Source organism: Erinaceus europaeus, chromosome 2 (genome assembly GCF_950295315.1).
Source record: "Erinaceus europaeus chromosome 2, mEriEur2.1, whole genome shotgun sequence".
Lineage (NCBI taxonomy): Eukaryota > Metazoa > Chordata > Mammalia > Eulipotyphla > Erinaceidae > Erinaceus > Erinaceus europaeus.
In genome coordinates, this window is record NC_080163.1 from 47,611,236 (window position 1) to 47,623,451 (window position 12,216).

The 12,216-nt window shown below is 45.1% G+C and overlaps 1 long non-coding RNA gene and 1 other non-coding gene across 2 annotated transcripts; one reads left to right on the forward strand and one right to left on the reverse strand.

The window, feature by feature from the left end:
* Positions 1 to 283: 283 nt before the first annotated feature.
* LOC132536930 (uncharacterized) lies at positions 284 to 9,473 on the forward strand. Its single transcript, XR_009548458.1, has 3 exons — positions 284 to 733; positions 6,524 to 6,933; positions 7,506 to 9,473. It is a non-coding gene; the product is annotated as an uncharacterized LOC132536930 (long non-coding RNA).
* Positions 9,474 to 11,819: 2,346 nt separating this feature from the next.
* On the reverse strand, positions 11,820 to 11,983 carry LOC132537081 (U1 spliceosomal RNA). Its single transcript, XR_009548571.1, has one exon. It is a non-coding gene; the product is annotated as a U1 spliceosomal RNA (small nuclear RNA).
* Between the last annotated feature and the right edge of the window lie 233 nt (positions 11,984 to 12,216).

The window sequence follows — 12,216 nt, forward strand, 5'->3', positions numbered from 1 at the left end:
CCAGCTGATCAATGCTAGTGCCAGGCAGGGCTCCCCTTGATCTCAGAGATAGCAGTGTTTACCTCAGAGGCTGTGAAAAGAATGGGCTTTTTTCATAAGGAACCATCAATGTTAGATTCTTTTTAAAAATATGTATTTAAATATGTAATGACAGAGAAAAGGTGGAGGAAAGAGAAAGCCAAAGTATCATTCTGGCGTGTGTGATGCCAGGAATAGAGCTCATGCTTAAGAGTCCAATACATTATTCCCTGGACTGCATCAATGTTAGTTTCTTTAGGTTCTTTTTTCTGGTCTGGTCAGATTCCTCTGATGAAGATCCTCCAGTTGTGGGTGTGGTGTGAAACTATACCCCTGTAATCTTATAATCTTGTAAACCACTATTAAATCACTAATAAAATGTTTTTTTTAGAAAAAAAAAAAGAGAAAAAGAAAACCCCCAATTTGCAGCTGGCAAAAAAGAAAAGAAAAGAAAAAAAAAAACACCTCACTTGGATGGTGTGCTTGCTTTGCTATGTATACAATCCATGTTGGGTCTGGCCCCTACCTCATTGGAGGAAGTTTTGGTGCTGCAGTTTCTCTCTCTCTCTCTCTCTCTCTCTCACAGAAAATGTAATCCTGGAGCAGTGAAACAACTTATATGAAAAAGAAAAGACCTCCAATTTCCTACCCAGAGAATCTGTGTTTGGTAGTCAGTTTTCTGGGGGGTCATGAGGGGCAGAGGGCTCAGCACACAGTAAGTAAATATTCACATAGTTCTACTGGCCTCAACTGAGAGACTGTCGCCTGGAAAGAGAGCCTCTGTGTTTTCCTCTTTGGGGAGTCAACCTCCCATGCCTGTGCCTCAGGGAGGGGCCATCTTCACCCCCAACTTCGCAAGCTGTTTCTCGTGCTGTGTTTTCCTGAGAACCAGGCAGAGGTCTATGTGCTGGGTTGGGGGTCTGTATGATGGTCTAGGGTCTTTGTGCTCTCCCATGGTTGCTCAGTTCAACTTGTGGGCTCTGGCCTGGGAGTCAGCTCTGCTGGGGCTACATTAGTGACCTCCACCCATCTGCCTCCCAGCTTTCTTCTGCTTGTTGTTGCCGGGTTATTGTTTGTTTTGGTTTCTTTTTTGGTTGTCGTCTCTTCTGCTCATGTTGTCTTTCTGGGTTTATATCTTTCAGAAGGGGGAAAAAATTCCTTCATCTTATGTTTGTGGATTTTGGAATGCTTGAATGCATGTGTTCACTCCTCTATCTTAACAAAATGGAATTTATCCACTCAGTAGATTTATCCTTTTAGCAATCACTGAAAGCTTTCAGGAACACACATACACACTTTATCCATTCAGTAGATTTATCCCTTTACCAGTCAAGAAAGCTTTCAGTCACACACACACACACACACACACACACACACATACACACGTACTTTGTGAGTCATGGCCATAAAGCAAAATTCAATTTGCAAATGAATTTTGAAAATGAGTTGGCATGTTTCTCTTCTGTCTGCCCCTATCACCATGTCCTACAAAGCTCTTCCTTCATTTTGGGTCCTAGAGTCCAGTGACAGTAGTCCTGCTCAGATCATGAAGCAGACCCTGTGTGGTGACTACCAAAGTGACTTAGACTTGTAGCCCACATCTTATGGAATTTTTTTAATGCAGCACTAAGGAAAGAACTCAAGTCCTTGTGCTTGCATATATCACTGAATGAATTCCCAGACCCCCCCAACTTTTGTGAGAGAGAGGGAGAGGAAGGAGAGGGAGAGGGAGGGGGAGGGGGAGGGGAGGGAGAGGGGGAGAGAGAGAGAGAGAGAGAGAGAGAGAGAGAAGAGTCACCATAACAGGACTCCCATCACCCATAAGAGTGCCACAGTGCTATTCAGGCTGGGACTTGAACCCAGGACTTTGATCATGATAAGGGGCAGGTAAATTATCTCCTAGCCCTACTTAATAAACCATTCATCTGAGAAGAGACATACAGCACAGTGGCAAAGTTAATTTCCCGTCAACCAACACTTTTTAAAATTATAATTGTAAGTGATATAAACTATCAAAAATAGTTAAAGGTGCAAGTAAAGCGAAAAGAAGAATAATTCAAAAATATGGGGACTGGGGATGTGAAGGCATGCTTGTGATCCAGCCCAGACGCTGACATATGTGAAGCATGTGCTCTGTCACTGAGCTATATCCATGGCTAAAAAAAATACCACTGTAGCCAGCACTCAGCTTCCCCCCCCCCATTTTTATTGGGTTATTGTTTTTAGCTATATAATTTCTTTTTATTTTTAATTGGGGGGATTAATGGTTTATAGTAAACAGTAAATATGTTGCTGGTACATGTATTAAATTTCTCAGTTTTCTGCAAATCATTCTGACACTCCTTTGCCCCCCACCTCCATCATACCCTCTTAAGGCTCTTCCAAACCACATGCCCTTCCCTTCCAGAAGGAATCACTATTTTGTTTTATTCAGTCACTTGCTTTTCTTTATAGTGAGGCCACCTGAGCAGGGAATTCTAAACAGCATACCATTTCCTTTCAGCTTGTTTCTAAAATGTACACAAATAAAATCAAATGGTTGTAGTTTTCTCTGATTTGCTTTTCTCACTTAAGATTTTCATACAATTCATTTAAACTGATCCAAGTGGATGTGGCTTTTTTTTATTATTATTATTCTTATTTGACTGTAATGTTGCCACAGGAAATAATACCACAATTCATTCATGCAGCCTATGCTCATGGGTATAAGGGTGCTTTTTCTTTTCTGCTCTTCTGAACAACAGGACCAGGGCTAGGAAGAGGCAAGAGAGGACCTGTATTAGCTCCCCATGGCTGCTGTTACAAATGACCACAAAACCAGTGGCTTCCAAAAGGATTTTATTCTCTCACAGTTTTTGAAGTTTCGTATCTGCAGTCAGGGTGCTAGCAGGGCTTTACTCTTCTCAGAGGATCTGAAGACACCCTCCTTGCCTCTTCCTACTTCTGTTGGCTCCAGATGACTATTGCTTCAGGAGGTTTAGGGCTTGTGGTAGCACCACTGCAACCACTGCTTCCTCCTTCACAGGACCTTCCCTTCTTCTCCTTGTGTCATTCTTCTTTGTGTCTCTTATGAGGACACTTGCCATTCAATTTAAGGCCAAGACCAGGGAGATAGCATGGGAATATACAGAGGACATGTGTGTGAGAAGTCCCAGGTTGGATCTCCAGCACCAACAATAGCTAGAGTTGAGTGGTGCTCTGGTCAAAAAGAAAAATAGGGTGGGACTGGTTGGGTATCACACTCAGTAGAATGCTCATGTCAACATGAGGACCCAGGTTTAAACCTCCAATTCCCACCTGCAAGGGGGAAGCTTCACAAGTGGTGGAGCAGTGTGTAGTGTGCCTCCTCTTGGCCCCACCCAGAGTTCTCACTGGGGTTTAGTGCCTGCAGAATAACTCCGCTGTTCTCATTGGCCCCTTCCTTCCTTCCTTCCTTCCTTCCTTCCTTCCTTCCTTCCTTCCTTCCTTCTTCCTTTTCTTTATGATGTTTGTTTACGTATTTATTATTCTATAGAGACAGAAATTGAGAGAAGAGGGGAAGTAGAGGGGGAAAGAGACAGAGAGATACCTGCAGTCCTGCTTCACCATTCATGAAGCTTTCTCCCTGCAGGTGGGAACCAAGGGCTTGAACCCAGATCCTTGCGTACTGGAATGTGTGCGCTCAGCCAGGTGAGCCACTGCCTGGCCCCCCTTCCTTCTTTCTTTCCTCTCTTTCCTTCCCTCTCTATTTCTCTCTCTTATTATTTCCCCATTTTTAAAATCTTTTTCTTTTCCTAATAGAGACAGAGAGAAATAGGGAGGAAGAGAGAATGAGGGGGAGAGAGAGACACATCTGTAGCACTGCTCCACCAATCATGAAGCTTTTCCCCCTGCAGGTGGGGACTGAGAGCTTGAACTTGGACGCCACTCATGGTGATGTGCATGCTGTACCAGGTGCACCATTGCCTGAGCCCAGGCTCTCTTACAGTCTACAACAATAACAACAACAACGATACGAAACTAGAGCCTACCTAGATTGCCCCTAATAAGCCCATGTCTGCATCTTTTCATTACACCTTATTAGCAGCCTGGTCAGACTTGGATGCCTCTCGTAACTCCAAAGGGAAAGTAGGCAAGTGAAGTATATGCCATTCTTCAACTCCTCCACACTCACATTCTCCAGCCGCCCTCCCCCCACATACACATACCCCATGGTCTAGGAGCAGATCAAATGGGGTGGGGGGTAGGGAGCAGGAATGTCCCAGGCTCTCTTTTTCCAAGCTGAGGGGCGGAAGCCATGACAGCTAAAGGGATTTGTGGAAATTCCTCCACACATTGTTACCAGGCAAAGGAAGTGTTTTAGAGTTGAGCTCTCAATTTCTGCCCTAGGGAGCCAGGGCCAGTTTCCGCTTCTGAAACTTGTTTGTGGGAAACTGAAGGGGCTATTTCAGGGTCTCAGTATGTGTATGTAAGGGGGGGTGTGTGTGCTCCAGATAAACTGCCCCCATCCCTCCCTCCCAGGGGTGACAAGGGCCAGAGGGTCCAGTAAGCCAGAGTAAAAACTTTGGAATCCAGCAGCCCATGTCTTTTTCCTTCTACTTTGGGGCTCATGGCTCTGAGCCGAGGCAAAGGAACAGAAACATTTTTTTCCAAGCCTGCTGGTATTTGTTTTTGGCACAATCAAGCATAAGCAGATTAGGGAAAGAAGTTGCATTCTTCTTTCTTCAAGTCTGCATTCACCCTCAGCACTGGACTTCATCCTGCTTGGTCTGTGTGGCCCTCCACCTCCACCAGCCCTCACTCTGGAGGAACAGCCAGACCTACCATTCTGGCATGGTTGTCCAAATGCCAGTTTATTGCATTGTCTCTTGGGCAGGTATGACCACATACCAAGAAAGATCTGCTCACATCACTACATGTGTCTACACAAGAGATGCCTGTGTGTGTGTGTTTCTGCACTAAAACATGTCGATTCTTCCTGTCCATGGCTGCCCCAGCTCCCTCTGGTTCCATTCCTTGGTGTAGGAGCACAAGTAGGAGTCCTCCACAGATGAGAGTCTTCCCCACTCCCTGCCCCCCAGGTTCCCCTAGAAAGTCTTGCCAGGAGCCAAACTCTGTGTATTGTACCAGGCTGTTGCTCTACCCAGCTCGAGCCAGGAACCCTACTTCCAGAAAATAACCTCTGAGGTGTGATGGAACCTAGAACATAAGGGAAGGAGGGGCACTGGGAGTCTCTTGGTGTCCACCACTCCCACCCTGCACCCCCACCCCAACCTCTAGTTGGGAACTGAAGGGAAGGCTTCTTCCCAAACCCATCAGTTTGATGGAGCAAAACCTGTGGGAATAACCAGTCTACAAAAAGAATTTCCTTTGGGTGGACTATCAGAACAGGAAGTGCTCATTTGCCTGCTTTTCTCCTTCCCTCCTCCTCATCTCTAGTCCTCCTCCCTCCTCCTTGCCCTTCTCCTACCCCTCACCCTCACCCCCTCCCTCTTCTTCTTTCCTCACTCCTCCTTTCCACTGCTCCCTCTCTCATCTTCCCTTACTCCCTTCTCCCTCATTACACCTCCCTTCTCCTCCCCTCCTTTCTCTTCTCTCCCATTTCTCCTTACTTCTTTCTCCCCAACTGCCTTTCTTCTTTTTCTTTATTCTGTCCAAGAAAAAAAACCAGTCACTCCTCCCTTTAATCTCTCAGAATAACCGGCTTCAAGGTTGGAGGATTTGACATACTCCTCACCACCACCACGCTTCACCCTCGCCCCCACCCAAGGATTCCAGTCTTTCCCCTTCACAAACCACACCTCTGGGTATGACTTCACCTTGGCCAGATTTGAACCTGAGCTATCTCAGCCTCCAAATCCTTCCTTCTTCACAGTCAGGATGAGGTGAATGGCTGTGGAGAGGGCATTGCAGGATGAAGATCAGCAGGCCTCTGAGAAAGGGAATTTTGTGTCTTGTGTCAAACAAAAATTCTGTCCTCAAGAATTATTCTTCTGAAGTTGCCAGAGGTTCTCTTCCTTCCTTCCTTCCTTCCTTCCTCCCTCCCTTCCTTTCTTTCTTTTTTTCTTTCTTTTTTAATGGTTTCTGTCCATCAGACTTCTGGAAAGGGAACAGATTGCCAATGTGTAAAATATGAATTTCTCAGTCAACATTCCTAATGCCCAAATACACTTTAGGACTATGAAAACTTCATGTACAATGATATGTTGTTATGAACTAAATCGGACGGAGCAGTTAGTCATAAGAGGGCATTTTATGTTTTATTTTTATTTCCATGTGTGGTTTATTTTTGCTCTGACATTTTATTATAATTTCTTCCTACAGTAGGTGAAGTGCTTGGGAGGTTAATTTAAACCAGCCTGGCGCTCTCTCTCTCTCTTTGAGTGTGTGTGTGTGTGTGTGTGTGTGTGTGTGTGTGTGTGTGTGTGTGTGTTTTAATATTTGTCCAAGCTTTTACTGAGCTTGCCAAGCAAGTCAGAGTACAAAAATGCAGCTAAAACCTCTCTCTCTCTCTTTCTTTCTACAGTGCCTGCCCATTAATACTAGGTGGTGACAACAAGATTCTTGCACACTTCAAATGGGGGATTATTCTGGGTTCTCAAGGAAATCTGAGCCACCTGTTTCAGTCACCTCATAGTGACTTAGTGGGATGATGGAGGGCGCCGCCCCGCCTGCTGTCAATCAACGACCCCCCCTGCCCCGCCCACCGTCCTGGCCTGCGGAGGCAATTTGCATCAGCAGTTGGAGGCCCAGGCTGGGCTGTCCTCATTGCCTGTGGCTTGGCCTTGGCCTGGGCCAGAGCAGCAGCTGCCATCTATCTGCCTGCGGAGAACTTTCCAGATCCACAGCAGGTTGGCTCTCCGCCCCGGGGTCGGGCTGCCCAGTCTGGAGCTGTTTGTCATGGATAGCCGAATGCTGTGGGGTCACCTTGAGGAAGTAGGTTGTGTAAGCGAATGGGGGGAGAGGGGAGTGAGAGGCCTACGTGTCAGGAAGCCATGCTACCCATCCTCTTTAAGGGAGAAAGAGAAAGTCAACAGCTTCCGGCAACCAAGGAAAGCAGCTGACTAATGTTGGTGCTTGGGACTGTTAAAATGGGCCTTGTGGTAGAAAAGGTGAGGGGGTCCCAGCCAGGTGAAAGCTGGTAAAGTACACACTTCATTGGCCATGTGCCAGAACCTGGGTTCAAGACACCACATAGGAGTACTATACAACTTGTTAAAACAGTGAAGCCGTGTGGCTCAGGAGGTGATGTAGTAGATAAAGTGTCAGATCTGCATGCATGAGGCCCTGAGTTAGATCCCTGTCAAGAGTGATGTTCTGGTTCTTTCTCTGTCTCTCCCATAAACCAGTTATGTTGTTTTGTTTGTTTGTTTGTTTGTTTTAAGGAGTTCTTTTTTTCTCCCTCTTTCTCTAGTCCTCTCTCTCTCACTTTCTCTCTCTCTTCCTCTTTCTCCTTACCTCAGAAATTAAACAATTTGTTCTGTTTTGTATCTTAATGCTTTTTTCAGCCAGCAAGTTGCAGATGCTACCATGATGCCAACCTGGCTCCCCTGGACAGAGGATCTCACCAGTGTACCCTGGAACCTCACCTCTCCAGAGCTCTGCCCCACCAGAGAAAGAGAAAGACAGGCTGGGAGTATGGATCGACCTGCCAACACCCATGTTCAAATGCAGAAGCCAGACTTTTTGCCTTCTGCACCCCATAATGATCCTGTGTCCATGCTCCCGGAGGGATAAAGAATAGGAAAGTTTTCAAGGGAGGGGATGGGATTCTAAACTCTGGTGGTGGAAATTTTGTGGAATTGTACCCTTCTTATCCTATAGTCTTGTTGATATTTTTTACTTTATAAATAACAAAAAATAATAATAAATAAATAAATAAATGAAAGAGAGAGACACTGCAGGAGGGGGAGAGGAAGACTCTGACCTTGGCTAACCTCATCTTCATCAAGCTAACCTCAACTATAGGCAAGCATGGACTTCAGAAAGGAGTCCTGGTAACAGGCTAGAACAGTGGTCTGCATAACAAGTTTCTGAGGCAGAAGAGCAGGAACTTGTTAGAAATGCAGCTTCTCAGAGCAGGGTGGTGATGCACCTGGTTGAGTGCAAACACTACCATGTTCAAGGACCCAGGTTCAAATCTCCACTCCCCACTTCCAGGGGGAAGCTTCACAAGTGATGAAGCAGTGTTATAGGTATCTCTCTTTCTCTAACCCACCCCCCATCCCCTCTCAATTTTTCTCTGTCCTATCAAATTAAAAGAAAAAGAAAAAGAAATAGCCTCTGGAAGTGATGGATTCATAATGTAGGCACTTAGCCCCAGCAGTAACCCTGGCAACAATAAAATAATAATATTAATAATGATGATGATGATGAAATACAGATCTTTAGTCTGTATCCTATAGCCACTGAATCAGAAACTCTGGGGGATGGTGCCATCTTCTTTGTTCCTTTAAATGACCTTCCCACTGGGTGCAGTTGGAGAACCATTGATCTAACTTAGCCTGGCCCTTTGAAGGGTGGGGAGAGGTAGATCTAGGCTAGGGAGATGGGGTCACAATAGCATGTTCTTTATCACTCAGTCTGTTGAGAAAGACCCAGGACAGGGTTTGCCTGGCTAGCTGACTTTCTGCCACTGCTTCTTCTGCCAGTCCACATAGGACAAGGCTGTGAGCTTTTTTTTTTCTATTTTATTTTATTTCATGTTATTTTCTTTTATTTTACCAGAGCACTGCTCAGCTCTGGCTTATGATGGTGCACAGGATTAAAGGCTGTGACCTTTGAACTGCCACTGACTGCCACAGTTGAACTGGTCACCTCTCTGTCAGATGTGCTTGAGCCTTCACTGACCAAAACCCAGCTGCAGGTGAACTCTTCTTCTAGCGTTTGCCCTTCTTCCGTAGCCAGTCAACAGCATCAGGTTGAACCTGATGTAAAGTTTCGAGAACTATTCCCATTCTTCTCTACATCCTTGTCCTCCTCTTTCTCTTTCTTCTCATCTTCCTTCTTCACCTCCTCCTTTTCCTTTCCTTCCTCCTCTTTCTTTTTCCTATCTTTCTTCTGTTTATTTATTCATGAGTGGGAGGAGTGGGGGTGGGAGGGGGACATGGAATCAGAGTATCACTCTGGCACAAATGATGCCAGGAATTAAACTCAGGGCCTCATGCTTGAGAGTCCCAATGCCCCCATCTACTGGGTCATATCCTGAGCTGCACCACACCCCTTCCTATGGAGACATATTGGTCAGTCAGGTTTTGGCTCTTTGGTCAATGTTGTGGCTAAGACTGAGAAAAGAATTATCTTTGACTTTAAGACAAGACCAGGTCCCTCACCCATTGAATTAGCTAAGTTCTGGTTCCTGCCTGCCTCATTCTGCCCCCACTGAGTAAACGAGATGCTCTGCCATCTGTGACAGTGCTATGGTCTTGACTATTGGTCCAGGAGAGACCTCCTGACTGAGGGGAGCTGAGAAGACAACTCAGAGGCTGAGGCTGCCAGCCAAGGAAACCAAAGCAAAGGCTGTTGAGATTCCTTCATGTAGAAGAGATCTGAGGAACCCTAAGAAGTCATATGGAACCTGGTCAGGGATTGGCAGACTTTCTCTAAAACATACGGGTAGTGAATGTCTTAGACTTGCAACCTAATTTTGGCTTGCCACATGGTCTATGTTCAAACTATTCAGTGCTGCCTTTATAAGATTAAAAAGTCAGAAACTACATATATGTGTTGATATTTTTATATGGGTGTGACTTTGTTCCAATAAAATCTTATCTTCAAAAACAGCTACCTGTTTTTTGACTGGGATTAAATGAAAACTAAAATGTTGCACAAATCTGGGGTGGGAGATCCTATGTTCCTATGTCTTTAAGGAGGCAGAAGACTGCTCTCCCAAATCCTGGAGTTCTGTCCAGAACTCACTTGACTGTGGATGAAGGGGTAGGGTTGAATATGATCTCCACTTTCCCTCTTTTCTCATAATGCTCCTGCCATTTCTTCAGACTGACTGAGTCATGGTAGGGACCCCCACCTTGAATGATTATATGAGCCAGGATTAAACAATCAATATATACATATCTACAAAACAAAGATACTCCTTAAATTTAGCTTCAGTGAACAATGTAAAATCTTACAAAAAAGGAAATCTAAAAAGAAACATTATCATTTCAGCTTGCAATAGCTGCTATAATACTCTGGGGGAAAAAAACTTAAATTACATTCATATGATCATTAAGATGAAGTAGGGTTCACAATAGGGAGTGGTGGAGACTGTGGCAAACTGGTCTAAAGAGATAGTGTCCTGAAGATGACCTTACCAGTGCTTCCTGGAACCTCACCTCTCCAGAGCCCTGCCCCACTAGGGAAAGATAGAAACAAGCTGGGGGTATGAATTGACCTGCCAACATCTATGTTGATTAACTGGATGGGCTTTAAACCCAATGACAACTATCCCTATTAGTGAGGGGGGAGAAGGAGTGGGGAAACTCTCAGACCCACTGGGAAGAAGACACAGAGAGAAGACCCTGTGAAGATAAGCATTGTGTTACCGTGAGCCAAGGAACACCTGCATTCACCAGAAGCTAAAAAGGACAGGCATCTCCCACAGAGTCTGCAGAAGGACTGTCACCCTGCTGAGACCTTGATTTTGGATTTCTGCCCATCAAAATTGAGAGAGAGAAGGCATTTCTACTGTTGTATACCACCAAGTTTGTGATCATCTGTGACAGTAGCCTTCTTGTGGCCTATACATTCCATATCCCCCACCCTCCTCCTGCTGCCTCCACACAGTCCTGTCCCCATACTTTGGGTCACTGAGACACTCAGAGGTGTCTCATATACCAAGGTCTCTACAGCTGCTGTTTCTCTGTTCTTATATCAACCTGTATGGGGTTGGTCCTCTGCCATTGTTCAGGTCCCAGTTTAAATGTTACCACCTCACAGTAGGTCCCCTGTCCTGTCTAAAATGCTCTCCAGTCAAACCCCTACACTAACCACATACTGTGACAGTGCTTGCTGTCGGCAGCTGATTGCAGTGGACTCCTTTGTTCGCTTGTGTGATCTGCTCTGCCCTCGCCATAAAAATAGGGGCTGCACGCATTTTGTTTCCACCACGTCCCCTGCATTCAGAGCAATGCACCAAGCAGCTTTTGAGGAAGGGTCAGAAATGCATGTTTGCATGAACTGCTTCTTTGCATTCACTTCTCACTCACTCATTGTGGAGTGAGCGCTTCTGTTGTGCCGAGCATGTACCGCAGGCAAGGCTCAGTGACAAATGGCAGATTGCCTCTTCTTCTGAATTTAATGCATTTTGAAATCAGATAATGCTTTCAATGAAATAAATTTCCAAAGGTACCCCAGCTATTTAGTCAAAGTCTTTGTGCTGGATATTACATTATTGTTTCTCAGGTGCAAATCCACCTCATTTTTTCCCCTTTAAACTCTAGATTAGTGCTACTTTAAGTTTATTGAAGGGAAAGATTGTTTTACTACACAGCTTTGTAATTACACTTTTTAAATATTTATTTTCCATTTTGTTGCCCTTGTTGTTTTTTATTGTTGTTGTAGTTATTGTTGAAGTTATTGATGTCATTGTTGTTAGATAAGACAGAGAGAAATGGAGAGAGAAGAGGAAGACAGAGAGGGGGAGAGAAAGATAGACACCTGCAGACCTGCTTCACCACTTGTGAAGCGACTCCCCTACAGGTGGGAAGTCGGGGGCTTGAACCGGGATCCTTATGCCTGTCCTTGCCCTTCGACCCATGTATGCTTAACACGCTGCGCTACCGCCCAACTCCCTGTAATTACACTTTTTTTTTTTTTTTTTTTAGGGGAGAGCGTGAACGCAGTCCCCCACTACCACAAATTATGCAGTCGAGTTTCCCACATTTGGGGAAATCGCAGGGGTCAGCACATCCGGAGTGCAATGGATAAGCCTCGCCCTGGGAAAACCACCTTCGTGATCATGGTATCTCCCCTGCCAGGTAAGTATGTAATTACACTTTTTAAAATCATTTTTTTAAAAAAAATATGAGCCAAAATTATAGTCCCTTTTAGTAAAACTACATCATCATTAAAACTCCCAGTCTAGGAATATAGTAAGTAATGGGTTGAACAGATTCAGTTTAGGAAAATATAAGGACCAGCTTGCCTGGGAGGGTATCTGCTTTGCTATGTGTACAGCCCAGGTTCAAGCCCCCAGTACACCCCATGGGAGTACTATGA